Source organism: Emydura macquarii, unplaced genomic scaffold (genome assembly GCF_026122565.2).
Source record: "Emydura macquarii macquarii isolate MOO-44397 ecotype Brisbane River unplaced genomic scaffold, CSIRO-AGI_Emac_v2 contig_499, whole genome shotgun sequence".
NCBI lineage: Eukaryota > Metazoa > Chordata > Testudines > Chelidae > Emydura > Emydura macquarii.
In genome coordinates, this window is record NW_027130636.1 from 7780870 (window position 1) to 7796905 (window position 16036).

Consider the following 16036-nt stretch of genomic DNA (forward strand, 5'->3'; position numbering starts at 1 on the left):
TTCCAAGGTCCAAAAGCAGAAACACTCACTAGGTGACCTGAAAGGGAACCTCCCCGGGCTGAACCAGGAGCAGCTGTGCTGAGCTTGGCCCCAGCGGCAGAGAATAATTTTCTCTCCTTATAAAAAGGACTTTGCTTCTCAACAAAGAACTCACCAAGAAGGGGGGTGGAGGGAGAGGATGTTCCCAAGGGAACTAGAGAAGGACTGAGCAGCAATATAAAAAATAAATGGTCCTGAGAGAAATTCCTCTGTGAAGCCAGCTCCTTTTTCTTAGTGACCTTTGGGGCCAAAACGTGAGATGCTGATAGGGTTCCTGCTGAAGCAAGCGATGCTCAGTGCTGGGCAGGTACCAAGGCCCCAAGCAGAGCTGCAAGGAAACTTGTTTAACTAAACCATAAAACAGGTTAAACTCTGTCAAAGACACATGCCCCCTGCCAGGTTTGTAAATTGGAGTTGAGTGAACATGACCTCGGTTTGTGATTCTGAATGAAAGCCAGTCAAACCAGTGACTTTGCATCAATCTGACCTGAAGCTAGCTATGAACATGACAGTTTTTCTTTTTTTTTTTTTTTAATGTTTCTGATCTCATTCAAACCTGAAGGGAGGAAGGATGGGCTTGTGTTTACGGCACCAGCTGGGGAATCGCTATATCTGCATTCAGTTCCTTCCTCTGCCTCAGATTTCCTGCATGACCTTGGACAAATCGCTTAATCTCTCTGTGCCTTAGGTCCGCATCTTCCTACTTCACAGGGGTGTTGGAAGAGTAAATTCATTAATATGAGGCATTTGGATACTATGGTAGTGAGCATCTCATCAGAGCCAACATAGAAACTCAAGGGATATAAATGTACATGAAGGAAAAAATAAAGTTGATATGAATCACTGCAAATGAAAAACTGCATTTCTCACAGCTCCTTATTTTTAATTTATCATAAAAGCTCCTTATATCCTAAAGATAACTTTCTTCTTCTTTCTTCTCTCCTTCACCCCATTTCATATGAAAATATATCAAAGAGGACAAGTAATTGCTGAAGGAACATCACTCTTAGTGCAAAAGGCACAATCATCACTGCATAAATGCCTCCTCCTTTACGCTAAAACAGCTTAACTAGCCATTAGGAAGCAACTGGGTAACTTGTCATGTGTCTATACTGTGTGTTTCAAATTAAGATGAGTCAGTCTAGGCACAAAGATAGTTCTATTGGCAGGAAAGGAGACCTCCTAGAAATATAGTGGACTGCAACAACTCCATAAACGTTAGCTTTTGGTAAGTGCCTCAGCAGTGTATTCCTTAGACAAATAGCCTTTGGTGTATAAGAGCACAAGCAAGTTCTAATTGTAGAAAAACAAGTCCAGATCATATATTCGCCTTCAAAGCTGGCACTAACTGAAGCTCCTTCATAGACAAATATCTGACACTGTGCTTCATTAACTTTTAAGAAAGCATTTGACAAAGTTCCAGTGCAGAAGGCAGCGGAAAATTATAGTTTCCTTTCCAGAATAATTGATGTAATCAAAGGCTCATTCATGGAGTGAACCAGTGCTGCTTCACTACCAAAAACCAGGTAATAAAGCCACAAGAAGATTCTTCCTTGAGTGAGTCTTAATCTATTTAGGAGACGGTTTAATAGGTAGGCCATTTTCTTGGCACTTAATAGCAAAAAAGGGGAAAACTAGAACATGCTGAATATTTGATAAGTGAGCCAAAAGCTCTTCTACTGACTGACAGAAAGGCACTCCCTGCGATCACAAAGTCGGGGAGGGGTGTTGTCAGGACCAGCAGGGAAAAAACAGTAGTGGCTCCTTTAAAGTCCCCCATCCCTCTGGGGTAGGGAGAGGAAGGTGGCTGAGCAGTGGAGGCAGGCATCACCTGTGCTAGTGGGGCGGAGGTAAGCCATTGGCCCTCTGCACACCTGAAGAAGGTATGTAAGCCCTATCCCTCCAGATTGAGCCCCCCTCACATCTGGATTAGCAGTATGCACTGGAGCAGCAAATGAGCCTGCTGTGGTTACATACAGCTGCAACACCACCCCTGCCCCCATGTGGAGAAGGGAGTCCACAGGATGACCAGCAAGGTCCCAGTGAGGACTGGGTGGAAATCACCCTGGTCGCAGCAGAGGGAGCCAGAGCAGTGAAGAGCGCATGTGGTGGAGGGCAGTGCAGCATCAGGGCACAAGGTGAGTGTAAATGTTTCCCCCCCTTTCTCCCCAATGGGTGGCATCTGAATGGATACAAGGATATGGAGGCCCCTGTTGGGGTGGATAATTCAATGGTTTATGTGCTAAACTCTTCCGGTTTATCTCTTCCTTTAGGATCAAGTGAACAGATAGCAGGAGCTGGTGACTAGATATGCAGGGATAATACTGCACACTTGGTCCACACACAAGTATCTGGCTTCCCCTGGAAGTGGCATGGGTGAAGGGACATGCAATGGGGTCAGCAGATGCCCTCTTACATTCGCTGGCCAGGGAAGGGCCATGTGAATGGGTCAGTTGAACCCGAGGGTAACAATTTGGTGACTCAGTAAAGGGGTAGGACAAAGAGATTAGGGATAAAGTCAGGCCTGGGGAGTCACAAGTCCTTGGCAGGTGAGTGCTAAATTATGGACTGGGTAGAGATTTTCCATTATGAAATTGCTTAGGGCTTGAAGGATATTGGTGACCAGTCATTGGCATTCAAACATGTACAGGATATATAAGGACTCCCACTGAAAATGAGTCTAATGATACAAATGTGCTAATTTTGCTGTTTATCCAGTTTGCATGAGCAAGAGAATGGGTCATGAGAGCCAGTGTTTGGATCTACAAGCTCAGGGTAGCACATTGGGCCTATTGGCAGTTAGCCACTTCCCTTGGAGGTTTACAGCTGGGCCTCGGTGGCAAGGTGATTCCGAGTTCACATGGCAAGAGGGGCATGCTCTGGGACCAGCCGATGTCCTTCTAACACTCTTTAGCAACCAGGAAACAGCCACATGATTTATTGTACACCTGCGTGAAAATGATTTCAGATTTTGTAAGGAGTTGACTTACTCTTCAGGGAACAGAGTGATTTAAGATAGATCCAGAAGCTTGTCCCAGGGTAACTATCTGATCTGATCTGAAATGCTTCAGCAGAGGGTACAGCAGGGAACTGCTAGGCCTCCATGGGTTGGCAAGGCCAGAAGATGTGGAAAGCATCTAAAATGGGGAGCGTCAGTAATTATGAATTAAAGATATCATATTTGGTACCCGAGCTATTCAGGGACAATGGGTACACCTCTCCAGCTGCAGAGCGGATATATTTTTGGTTGATGTTAGGGAGAGAATGGTTAATTATCTGGGAAACTGGCTAGTTGTGGGGGACGGAGTTCCTAATATCTGGTACAGCAAGGATGCAACCCCATTACTCCTGACCCTTAAACCTTGTACAGGGGAAGCATGGCAGGGTCTGAGCAATGGGCAGGGAATCAGCTCTGGAGGAGTGGGGGGCTGACGGCAGCCCTCCACCAAGTGGAAACAATTAAGAAAGGAATGACCTGCACTCTGAGGTGCTGCTGGGTAGCTCGCAGGTAAATTCAGTTAATGAAGTTATGACCTTCCTTGCATCTTGTCGGTCTTCCCACATGCCCAGGACCATAAAGAGCTCACAGTTGTCAATGTAAATAAAAGAAACCAAAAGTGCAGGCCAAATACACGTAAATCAGTTACTGTCTAAAAGAACCCATCTCCACACTCAAAAAAAATTCTAGCTGAGCTATTTTTCTACATTGCCACCTATCCCTCAAATTAACCATGGCAGTACTCCTTTTGTCATTAAAATTCTATAAACATGATTAGGAAAAAATCATAAATTAACTTGTTGCATAATTATCTCAGGGTAAAACCTAAAATGGTTCTTTAGTAAAAGAACACCTCCTGCTTCGATGTAGTAGTTTTACCCCTTACTAATTACTAGAATTTGACAAATTACTAATAATTGTTGGCTGGCTGCATTACTAGAAATCGGCACCTAGCAGCCAGTAATGGGGAAGTAATTGTTGCAAATGCCGTGAAACCTGCTGGTGCATGCCTTTTAAAAGGTATTGTGCCTGCATTTATTAACTAAGCCCTCTCGTTCTGTTTCTTACATGTTTGGGACCTACAAGTACCGCTTTAATTCATTTGTTGCACTCCAAAATAATATCCCAAACGAGCAACAAACCTGCTGAAAGAACAATGCTTGATGTTTTAAAATGATGATGAAACTCAATTTTTGATACCTTTGGGTAATGAACACATTCCTTCCCACCTTCCCTCAGCTCTAGCTGTTGTGCCCAGCCTAGCCTGGCATTGACATGGCACTTCACACCTGCTCTGCCAGCTTTTAATTTTTAGCTTTTAAAGTTAAATTAGGAGTCACTTTTAACGTGCTGACTTTTGTAACAAAAAAATAAGACACCTCAGGCTATGACTATGGGCAAAGCCTACTGAAAGCTATAACTGGCCAATAACTTCAAATTTATATACATATATATATATATATATATATATATATTGGCATATCTGCACTGGCATAGCTGACACATAGGAACAAGGAGAGCAAAGATTTAGGTGACTTTTTTTGGCCTTTATGCAGTTCCAGATGCTGGGGTGTAGTTCTTCCCAACCAGCACATGAAGACAGTATGCTAAGACTTATTAACAAGGTCATGCCCTACCAAAGTGGATTGCCTTCTGACTCCTACAGCTGTCTGTCTCCAGCAGGTGGAGCATCAGTATGCTTGCTGGCTGAGAGGAAAGCCCAAAACAAAGAAGAAAACTGAGTAGCCTCAAAAGTCTGCAGAGATTTCTAGCCACTGATTGGTATGCAGCTGCCTTGGAGAATCAGTGTATACAATCTATAACATTTACATTTTTAAAATCCAGATTCCTGAAGAGAATGAGGCTTTTGGAAAAAGCAGAGTTAGCATAACTCATACATAGCAACAGTAATTTCCTCAAGAAAACTTTCCAAACAATCTCAACACTCCACTTCTCTGTGCTGAATGCATACACACACTTAACTGTCACTGTCTTAGATATGAAAACTCCTCTTCAGCATGTGCATATTTTGAATGAGATGCAGCTGGTATGGCCTTATGCTCAAACTGAAATATCCAGTTTTACAAAATAGACTTTACATTTTTTACTCTTTATTTCCTCATCTTTTTTCTCATTTGGGCCATTGTAAAATGTGCTTGTAGCAAAAGTCTCTGAAGTTCAATATAAAGAATTATACATACCTGGGACATCTTTTCAGTTGACATGCACCAAACATAGTTTTTAACACAGGTTTCTTTGTCCAAGTTTCATGTAGCAGTTGGTAACTATAAAGTCATGGCTATAAATCTTGATTATAAATTAATTTGGTCTGGAGTTTGCCACCACTGAGCATTAGAATAAAACACAGCTAGCAAGGAATGTAACAGGCTTGTGGTATTGTAAAGAATCCACATAACATAAGAAGTCTTCAAAATATGCATCCAATCAGTTTCCTTCATACCCTTAGGTTAGGAGGCTTCTTGTGTTCAGCATGGATTCTTGCAGGTAAAGCCAGAGAAATGGAACACTGTACTGATGAGTGGCCCACGGCTCTTTTGAAACCAAATCCAATTTGGAATTATACATCTCTATTGGTAATGAGATCTAATGAGCGTGCATATTTATTATGCAAATTCCATCAGCAAACTATAAACAGAATCAATGAAGCTAAAGATACAGTTGCATTTCATTATACAGTAGGAAAGTTCATAGTGGAAACTGAGTGGGTTTGTCTTGTGCTGGAGATGACATGCTGCAGTATGTGCAATATGACATTATTCATATGGGATTTGATTTGTTTTTTGCTGCCTTCAATGTCATTCTGCAGCTAGAGGGGATAATCTACATAATGTCTATTCATAAAGAAGCTCCCTCCACTTCAGCAGAGAAGCTGCCTCCCCACTCTTCCTCTTTACTTTAACCCTGACTTACGCTTCATTAAACATTCAGTGACAACCAGATTCACTGCATCACATGCCTTGTTTTCTGTTGATCAGGAAGTCAAGGAACTGACAGGAAACTCAGCTGGCTAAATATACCTATTCTGATGCCAGCTTGCCATTTTTCACATAGCTGTCACTGACTCTCTGGTACGTGCAAATGACTGGACAAGATTATACTACTGGCAATGGTCCCTGAGTTGGCTTTTGAACCAGCTTCTGTTTCCAAAGACTCGTATCAAAATGGGCAGTTGTGTCTGAGCAGCCACAGACAAATCTGTGGTGCACACCAAAAAGAGTGGGATTAAAGCAATAATCAGGGATAGACCAGTTTCTGACACCCGTGCATTGAGTAGACCCATGGATACGCTTGCAGATTGCCAATAAGTGCAGTGTTCTACATTGCACAGCAAGAGGGGGTAAACAGCAGGCCTGGTCTCCATGCAGCACCATCAACGGCAGCCCCTCGTTATGCTAGGGATGGGTGGGACTCATTTTCATTCTCTTATGGATCTTTCAACTACTCTTCTCCTGTGCCTCTGTCTCTCTCCGCCCTGGCTCTGGGTTCCTCCCCCTAAAGTCTGATTCCCTCTCTGGAGCTCTCCTTTCTGATTCTAATCCCTGCTCTGAAACTAAACTGAAAAGTTTAAAATTGGAGTAACTACAACTGTACCATGGAGTGTCATCATTTATATTCTGCTAATGCTTCTGTAAATTTGTATTCACAATATATAGCCTGCCATTCCTAGAGAACTAAGCCTGAAATACTCTTACTTCACTCTTTAGGCACATTTCCTACCTCTCCTTTACTGAATGCTAATTACTCTGATGGTGACTGAAGATTCTAAATTGTTAGGTTGCCTAAAATAGTGGCTTGGCATCTTTCTCAGAGGCACAACTTCTCCCCTCTTGCATTGGAGAGAGTAAACTATTATATAGTAATTCAGGGTGCAGCGTACTCCCTCCTGCAAGCATAGCACACTGGTATGCAGTGGGGGCAGCACCATGGGTCTGCCACTCCTCCCGCTTCCTGTCCATTAGCACTTGGGGGATAGTTTGGGTTGTGCAGCCCCTGCTCTCTGCTTCTGTACCTGGGGCCATGATTTGGGCAGGTCTCATGCAGCCACATAAGGCATGTGGGTGGGGGCTTACTCGCTTGTGCAGCCACATAATACAATGGCCCAGTCAAAATCTATACAGTCAATATGAATAATATACACTGACAATGTATGTAAAAGAGAGGAGACACCTCCACAGGTTTAACTTAAAAATCTTAATAAAAAAGTTCCTAAAAACTAAGTGATCAGATTCTTCTTGGTATAAAGAAATACACAGGAAAGGTATGCCACCTAAAAATTGTCTCTTTATATCTGAGAATTGGCTAGTCTGTCTGTGCTCCAAAGGGACAGAGGATTTCGTTCCAGGGCTTTGCACACAAAGAAGATTGTGTTTACAGGGATGTGTGCATGTGCAGTAGGGGGAAGCGACTACAGAATGAGACATGTACAGAGGGGGTAACTTCCAGAGATAATCAATGGTCACATAATGAGCAGCCTACTCAACGGAATATTGATTAGTTAGTGCTGGCAAGGTTCTACTCTAGGGAGGTCAGTACTCCTGCCAGCTGCCTTATATAAAGACAAAGAAAGCCTTAGCAAAAGGCAAATTATAAATGGCAGGGTTTTATTTGGGAGGCACGACTTGGGTTTATGGTAGGGAAAAATGTTTGACCATAAAACTAACAAACAGGAAACATCCACAGTCCTATTAACTTTTGCTAATAAGGATCAGTCTGTTTTATTAAATGCAGTCAAAAATTTGCCCCCATGGAACTTTTTTACTAATATTAGAGACTATAACTTGTCATTTCTACTGGTGGGTTTTGTTTTTGGGAGTTTTTGTTGTTGTTGTTTTGTTGTTGCTGGAGGTTCTTGTTACCTTTTGTAAGGAACTGCATGCTTCCATAAACTACAATTTAGGTTTCTGTTCACTGCGGTACAGTATATGTTTCATGTCCATTCAGTAACAGAATTGTTTTAAGTATACTAAAATCATCTTTTTTCCTAAGATGGGTTAGATCCTTAGTCACGTTGCTACAGGAATGGCATTGGCAGACACAAACAGAACTACTGACAGTAGTCTGATGAAATGAAAAACTATTCAGTCTGTGACTAAAAGGAAATCCTACCTTTTGAGAAGCAGAGTTTCTTTTCTCACAGGCTTTCTGTGGAAAGAGAAATTGTACAAGTTAGGAGAAGGAGATCTGAAAGTAGTATTCTATAAGCAAGGGCCCAGTTCATTCCTGGTGTAACTCCTCTGACTTCCAGTGGAATCACACCAGGGTTTAAGTTGGCCCTATGTCTTTGCCAAAGAGAACAATAGAAGCTGGCCAATGGCAGCTGCTTTTGCATTTCATCAATGAATCTGTTCATTCTACCCTCAGGATGGAGAAGCTGTAAACAAAGGCTCTTCATGATGTCTCATTGTGTTATGCATAATTATATTGTATATACTTCATAAGTGTACATGCCTCAGGGCACGCTGCAAAAGCTCTCTACTTACCCGGCTTTTTCTGAGAGTGGGGAGAGGATAAAGGTAACAGTTAAAATGAAAAAGAAAAAACCTAACAGCTGCTTGAGGTGGCAGTTGGGGAAGATCTGTAAACCATGGGGAGAAGGAGGGTAAGAAATAAAGGAATTAACAAGGCCATGCCTAGCACCATCCTGATCACTTTGTTTTTGGGTGTTGTCATAATAAAAATCATCTGGGTTCCTTTCTCCCACAACTCTCTCACCCCCCACAAAGTTGGGAGACTTTACCCTCTGTCAATGTGAACCCTTCCCCCATGAAGGGTTGCTTCTCGGGAGACTCCATTAGAGGAGCCTCATAGAGTTTTCCCACTTCCTCTGGCCCCTTTCAACAGATTTTTTGGTGGTATAGGGAAATCTGGCCACTATCATTTATTGGTGTTGGAGCACATGCAGTTTGAAGCTCGATCTTCTACAGACTCTGAAGAATTTCTGTTGTGAAAAAAATTTACAAACTCTCTGAACATTGCAATATTTTAACCACAGAATGCACAAGTTTCAACAGGTTCACTAGTGAAGATCCAAACAGCCTGACTGTGATCTCATTTCACTTAGGTATAAATCAGAAGAACTCCACTGAAGTCATTGGCATTACAGCAGTGTAAAAAAGAAAAATAACCTGCTGTAAGATCGGAATAGGTCCTATCATATTTAAGCCACAATTGTTTACAAAGATTTTTTTACCAGGTGAGCATGCAGGTATTTTTAGCTCCTTGGTTTACAACATTTATTAATCCCATTAGTTTTGCCAGGAATATATAAGAATTTTGTGAGTTTCCTTTTGACAGGACCACATTCTGCCACCCTTACACTGAGCAGTATCTTTTGCCAGGAGTAACCTCTTTGACTTCAATGGAATTGTTAGTAAAGTTGCTATTCAATGCAATTACATGTGGTAGAATGTTGTCCATATTGAATATCTTAAATTCTGGCACCTAGCCATGTCAAAGTAGTCCTAGACACTAGATTTCATTATGGACTATTAAACAAAATAATCCTAAAGTGTGTAAATCAAGACATAATTTAAACAGCCAACTAGCAAATTTGAGAGATTTTAAAAAGCATAACACACCTCTTAATGCTATTATCTCTAAATTGTCTCACCTGATTAACCTCAACCACACTATGACCCTGTCTACACTTACCTCCGAGATTCAGCGGCAGTCGATGGGAGTTACTCAAGCTACACAAAAAACTTGCGTAACTCCCGTCGACTTCTCTGCTTCTCTTCTGCGCGCCATCTTCACTACACTGCACCGATGGGACCCGCATTCCCGTCGATGCAGCGCTACGCCACTTGTGAAGGTGGTCTGAGTACGTCGATTTCTGGATCGACTGAGCAGGTCTGCACTGTGACCGCTCAGTCGATCCAGAGAAATCGATCTGACAGCGGCGACTTTGCCGCCGTCAGTGTAGCCATAGCCTAAGACTCCTTTGGCTAGAGGCCACAAAAGGTAAATTTCAGGCAGATTGGCACTTTGCTGAGGTGAGTGTAAGAAAACCAGGAATTTGTGATGCTTCCAGAGCTCTCTAACCAAATTTAAATAACAGCTCCCTCCATCCCTGGAAGGATATGGACACAGGAAATATTGCCAACATCACAGTGCTAGTAAAGAGGCACTCCCATAGAAAGGATCAGGGGACTAGTTGGGAGAGATGGGGGAGAACTAACAGAAATAAGACCTGCTCCCTCCTCTGCTCAAAGATCATGGCTAATGCTATTGTCCTCACCTAAACGCCAGCATCTTAGACAGAAACATACACTGCTAGTAGTCCCAGGAAATCTCCACTAGCAGCTGGCGCTAGACTATAGAGTTACTGAGTAACCATTTAATGAGCTGTGGACTCTCCCCTATTTCCATTATTTAAAGATGCTTCCATTCATTTCTCTATTGAGTGCAACCCTTCACCTCTGCAGCCAAGTCTTTAGGCCCTGTTATTTTATTTATGGACTGGCACTCAAGGGAGAATCAAACCCCAAGTGCCAGAGGAAAGAAAAATACTAACTGACCTGAACAGAAATTACCTTTGAGGAAAACCCAAGTAAAGCCATTTTCATGCCATAAAGAAGCAGAGGAGGTTGCCATTGTTAAGCTAAAGTTTAAAACGTGGGTACACAATTTGGGGCTGACAAAAGGAATGGCACTCACAGGAGAGCTGATGCAGTAGATTATACTCCACTGTTGCTTTGTAGAAACAAACACTGAAAATATCACTATTAAAATGCTATGTTGTAAAAATCCTCTTCTAAAGTTTCCCCCTTGGAAGTAATATTCCTCTCTGAATTATATCCAAGGAATAATTTAGGGCCTGATTCTGCAATCCTGGCAAGAAGCTTTATTAGGACTATTGCTACGAGTAAGTGCATGGGGGTTGCAGAATCCAATCCATTGCAAGGAATTTCACCACTGCAAGCAACAAGGTCATCTTCATAAGGTAAACCCCTTTGTATCTGGCACTGGTGCATCCTCGATTGGAACACTGTGTTCCGTTCTGGTGTCCACAATTCAAGAACGTTGTTGATAAATTAGAGAGGATTCAGAGAAGAGCCTCCAGAATGATTAAAGGATTGGAAGACATGCTTTATAGTGATAGATTCATGGAGCTTCATCTGCTCAGTTTAACAAAGAGAAAGTTAAGGAGTGACTTGGTCACAGTCTATAAGTGCCTACATGGGGAACAAAAAGTTGATGATAATAGGCTCTTCAGTCCAGCAGACAAAGGTATACAACACCACCCAAAGGCTTGACGCTGAAGCTAGATAAATGCAGGCTGGAAATAAGTCACAAATTGTAACAGTGAGGGCAATTAACCACTGGAATAATTTACCAATGGCAGTGGTGAATTCTCTATCACCGGCAGTTTTTAAATTGAGTTGGGATATTTTTTCTAAAAGATCTGCTCTACTTCAAACCAGAATTAATAAATCCTATGGCCAGTGTTATACAGGAGGTCAGATTATATGATCATAGTGATCCCTTCTGGCTATATAATCTATCAGCCTAGACTATTATAATGTTTAGCCCTGGAAGGGTACATCTCAAGGGAACTAATGCACACCAGAAAAGGAAAACAGAAAGAAACTGAAAAACATCCAGGACCCATTCAAGAGCTTGCTTTTCCATAGTCAAAAACATAGTTTTGTTTACATTTTTAACCTATTTTACCTATTTATTATTTTACCTATTAAAGCAAATGTAAAACTTAAAGGGTGCCATTTCGAATACAATGATATTCATAAAATGATCACAACACACAGAATGGCTATTCAATCTGTGTTGCCAGTGTGCTTCAACGCTCAATTCTCTTTCGGGGGGAAAAAGGTGGTTCAGTTGTTCTTGGCTTTTTTACTGAGACGGCCAGCATAGTATCAGTTAGTGAAGTGGTGATGGCGGTTTTGTCCTGTGGAGACCTGCTGATAAGAGACTGAACTAGTTGACTGAGAACACTCAGGCCTTGATTCTGCAAACTGACCCACATGAGCGGCCCTCTGTGCTCCATCGACTCTCATGCTTGATGCATTGATCAGCTTGTGGTATTGGAATATAACTCATTCATACTGAACAGATATGCAATGCTAACAACTTTCATTCACTACATAGTTCATTCACTCTGCAGCTCACTCTTAACGAGAGTTGTCAGAAACACAGCAGACTCAGCTCACAGGGCTTCATGCAAAGCATCAATTTTGGCTTGTGTGGGTTCTAACCGAGTTCCATTTTGTTATGGGTTCAAATGAAGGCTAAACTCAAAGCTAAATGCTGGTGAAACTGCCATGTTTGTTGTGGCTTGGGGTCAAAACCATTCAAATTTGCACCCAAACCATAAACCAGCCCAGGCTTGCTTGAAACTTAGCCCAGGATTACTGAAAAATTCATGAACTTTGGTGAACTTGCCCCAAACTTTACATTGGAAATGAAAAGCAAAACAAAACTTTCAAAGGTTTTATTACAAAAGTTTTGGCTAGTTCTCACACTGATCCCGTAAAGGAAAATGCCATTGTTTTTTCTATTAAACACTGAGATCCTTCCCCATTCCCTGTATTCTTTGACCAGTGTCCCATTTCCCAACATGTCTTCTGTCTAAAGAGCTTCCCCGTCTTACTGATATCTACACTATGTTTTAATGCCAATTCCCATCAGCCACACTTAGAACCTTGATCATACAATGAGTTCTGTGAAGATTCAGGGGCAAAAAGAGCTATAAGGGCAAAGCAGAGTAAGTGGGATCTTGGGAGAAGGGTGTGGGAGCAGATTATCTCTATATTCAATTCCTGAAGCTCCAAAAATAAACATACATCATTCAATTGAAAACCAAACAAATTTATCCCTGTAAAAATTTTAAAAAACATTGAAAACTTGCTTAAAGCAGCTTTCAAAGCTACCCACTTTTCTTGTTTATTTTTCTTTGTTCCAACTGCCTTTTGAAATAGTTTCCTTCATTGACTAAGGTTTATCATTTTTATCATACCAATGTTACACTTTTTAAAAAGCTGACTTAACACAAGTCTGAATCCGATATTCTGTAAAAAATAACACTAGCAACTTCCTGTAAAGTATCCAGCGCCCCAAGGACTGCATATTTGAAAGAAAATGAGGCTATCTGATTCCTGAAAGACAACCCTTTTGATTCTGCAGATTTCATTTCAGTATGGTACAGCACAGTCACATCTTGCATTCATACTTAGCCTGTCAGAGTTGGCAAGTATAATATATTCTGTATCTAACCTTTTTCCTCAAGTGATAAGAGGCTCAGTCTTCCTCCCACTTAAGTCACCTTTTTCATAAACTTATTGCTAAAATTATTTCCAGGTTGTACATTATGCAAAATTCTGATTTGTTTGACCTTTCATGACACTGATTTATTCCTAGTGATCTAGTGGCACCTCCAGTAATCTCTCACATCCTACCCATATGGCACATCCCTGTTATCAGCCTTATACACTTGGTTTTGGTAGTCTGACAGAGCTTACAATTTAGCCAAAAGAACATGGAATACACTGTTTCTAAAAAAACCAATGAGACTCCTGTAGCACCTTAAAGACTAACAAACTTCTGTAGGCATAATCTTTCGTGGGCTGCAACCCACTTCGTCAGATGCATGAAATGGAAATCACAGATAGGAGGTATATATATACATCCAAGGTATCCAAGGTGTGTACATATATATACATACATATATATATATATATGTGTGTGTGTGTGTGTATATATATATATATGTATACCTCCTATCTGTGATTTCCATTTCATGCATCTGACAAAGTGGGTTGCAGCCCACGAAAGCTTACGCCCACAGAAATTTGTTAGTCTTTATGGTGCTACAGGACTCTCATTGTTTTTGCTGTATACAGACTAACATGGCTACCCCTTTGGAACTATTTCTAAAGCCTCCCTTTATCACCCTCTTCCTTCTCTTCTTACTTTGTCCTAAAAAAATCTGCTTTAATTGTTAGATGACTTTTGCCCCAGTAACCTGAATTAAAGCCTTTGTCTAAGTTCCACTTCCTCCTCCTTGCTAACAGGTAAATATCCTTTATATTTCTACTCCTACTCATTGAATTATACCTACAGCCCCCAACCAAGCTTGGGCCCCCCCTATTGTGCTAGGCACTGTATATACACATCAACACTTTCTCTAACCCCAAACAGCTATACAGTCTAAAACAAGACTAAGAATAGGAGAAAGGAAGTACTGTCCCTGTCTTGCAGATAGGGAATTGAGGCAGAGATTAAATTATTTTTCCCAGGCCACACAGGAAATTGATGGCAGTAGCAGTGCCAGGAGCTGAACCCAGGTGCCTTAACCCCAAGTCCATCCATCCTCTTTTAATTGTCGCTCATCAAATCGTCTGTCTTCTTTCTCCCTTCTAGTAAGGCTACCAATCCTCATAGACTCTGTACTTCAGGTTCATCTTGGAATATCCTAGATCATATAGGATATGAGTGGAGAATAGTGATGGGCAACCCACAGAGGTTCACTTCAGATACTCATTTTGTACCGATCTCCTGGTGATGAAAAGTAGGCTAGCTAACAAGCTGTTTGTCAATATTTCCCATGCTTGCTAGCTTCAGCTATATTGGAAATACCATAGAAATAGCTTCTCTTGTGCTATACTTGCAGATATTGCTACCTTGTGCTGTCATCCTGTTCTGTCTCAGGCTACATGTATTTGAGTTGGGAACCCTCCCTGAAACACCTCGCTGCTGTAAAGAGTGGTGGTGATTCAAAAAATGGTTCTCTTCACTTAAAGGCATTATTAACTCAGCAGAAGGCTGTGGGACACAAAATTGTTGGAAATGCTGTCTTTTGGATGACATGGAAAATCCTCACTACACTGGTCATTAAAGATCCCAGGGCTCCTTTTGAACAAGTTCGCCCTGGTGCCTTGGCCGGCTTCCAGCAGCACTAATTTGATTGTTTTTTAATTTGTTTCAAGAGCTCATCCATTGCTCCCTTTACATTCTGCTGATGTAAATTCCCCTGCAGATTGAGCTGGGCACACTGTTCTTCACTTCCTAGCCTAAATTGTGTCTGTCTTCATTTTACATCAGTGACTGTACTTGTGTAGTGTCTGTAATTAATTTTTGTAACGGCTCACGTTTTTCAGGCTGAATGGTGCTGTACAAATGTTTTCCACTATTTTCCACTCAGACTGGGGGAGAGAGGTGGAGGAGGGTAAAACAAAAGCAGAAGCAGATGAAGCCAGTGGGTCACTGTCAATCAGAATCTTTCTATATTTGGCCCAAACTTTAAATCACTTACACAATTATTGCCAAACCCAAGCATTCAAAAATCATAAGATTTTAAAATTTGGGAGTTCTTCTATTTGCCTTTTGGTTTCTAGCATTTTAGGTGTCACATTTCCAAGCTTTCCTCTACAGCCATGAAAGCTAGAACTTCTCCTCCTCCCCGGCCTTTTTTTAATTAAAGCTGAGATTCTTATGTAACCCCTTGGCCCCAGGAGCTGGGACTTCAACATCAAGTCACAAGACTTGAGCTGCCAACACTGTATGACCAACTTCTCAAGCAGGGCCCTGTTTCCCAAGCATTGATGTTCATTTTTTATGCACTTTCTAGTTCATCATTTAAGCATTTTTCACTATTTCTGAGTATATAATGTCTCTTCTGGAACATAACTGCAGTGAGGAATGATTAGAGCAGCAGCTGTCTCTGAAAGCAAAGGATGTTGCTCCTTCATCTTATACAAGGAAGTTGGGTGTCAAAACATTTCCCAACTGATATTATAGCAACTAATATAAAAAAGAAATTAAAGGAAACATTTACTTGGAAACAGCAACCCTCTGCCTGCCCCACCCCTAAACTTTGTGTGAGAGCACAAAAGTTGTCTGTCTGCTTTGGCACCAAAGAAACATTTTTAAAATGTTTCCACATACTATAAGTTTTTTCCTGTCCTTTTAAACTTTGCTCTGCAGAAAGGTCCAAATGCAGCAAGGAACGGGAATTTAATT

The 16036-nt window shown here is 41.4% G+C and overlaps 1 protein-coding gene across 1 annotated transcript in view; it reads right to left on the bottom strand.

Annotated features, from left to right (window-relative positions):
* LOC137147107 (uncharacterized) overlaps positions 1 to 8197 on the bottom strand; it is a 280155-nt gene extending 271958 nt beyond the window's left edge. The window contains 1 exon segment of the mRNA XM_067538874.1: positions 8165 to 8197. The gene's annotated coding sequence lies outside the window, so the exon portion shown is untranslated.
* Between the last annotated feature and the right edge of the window lie 7839 nt (positions 8198 to 16036).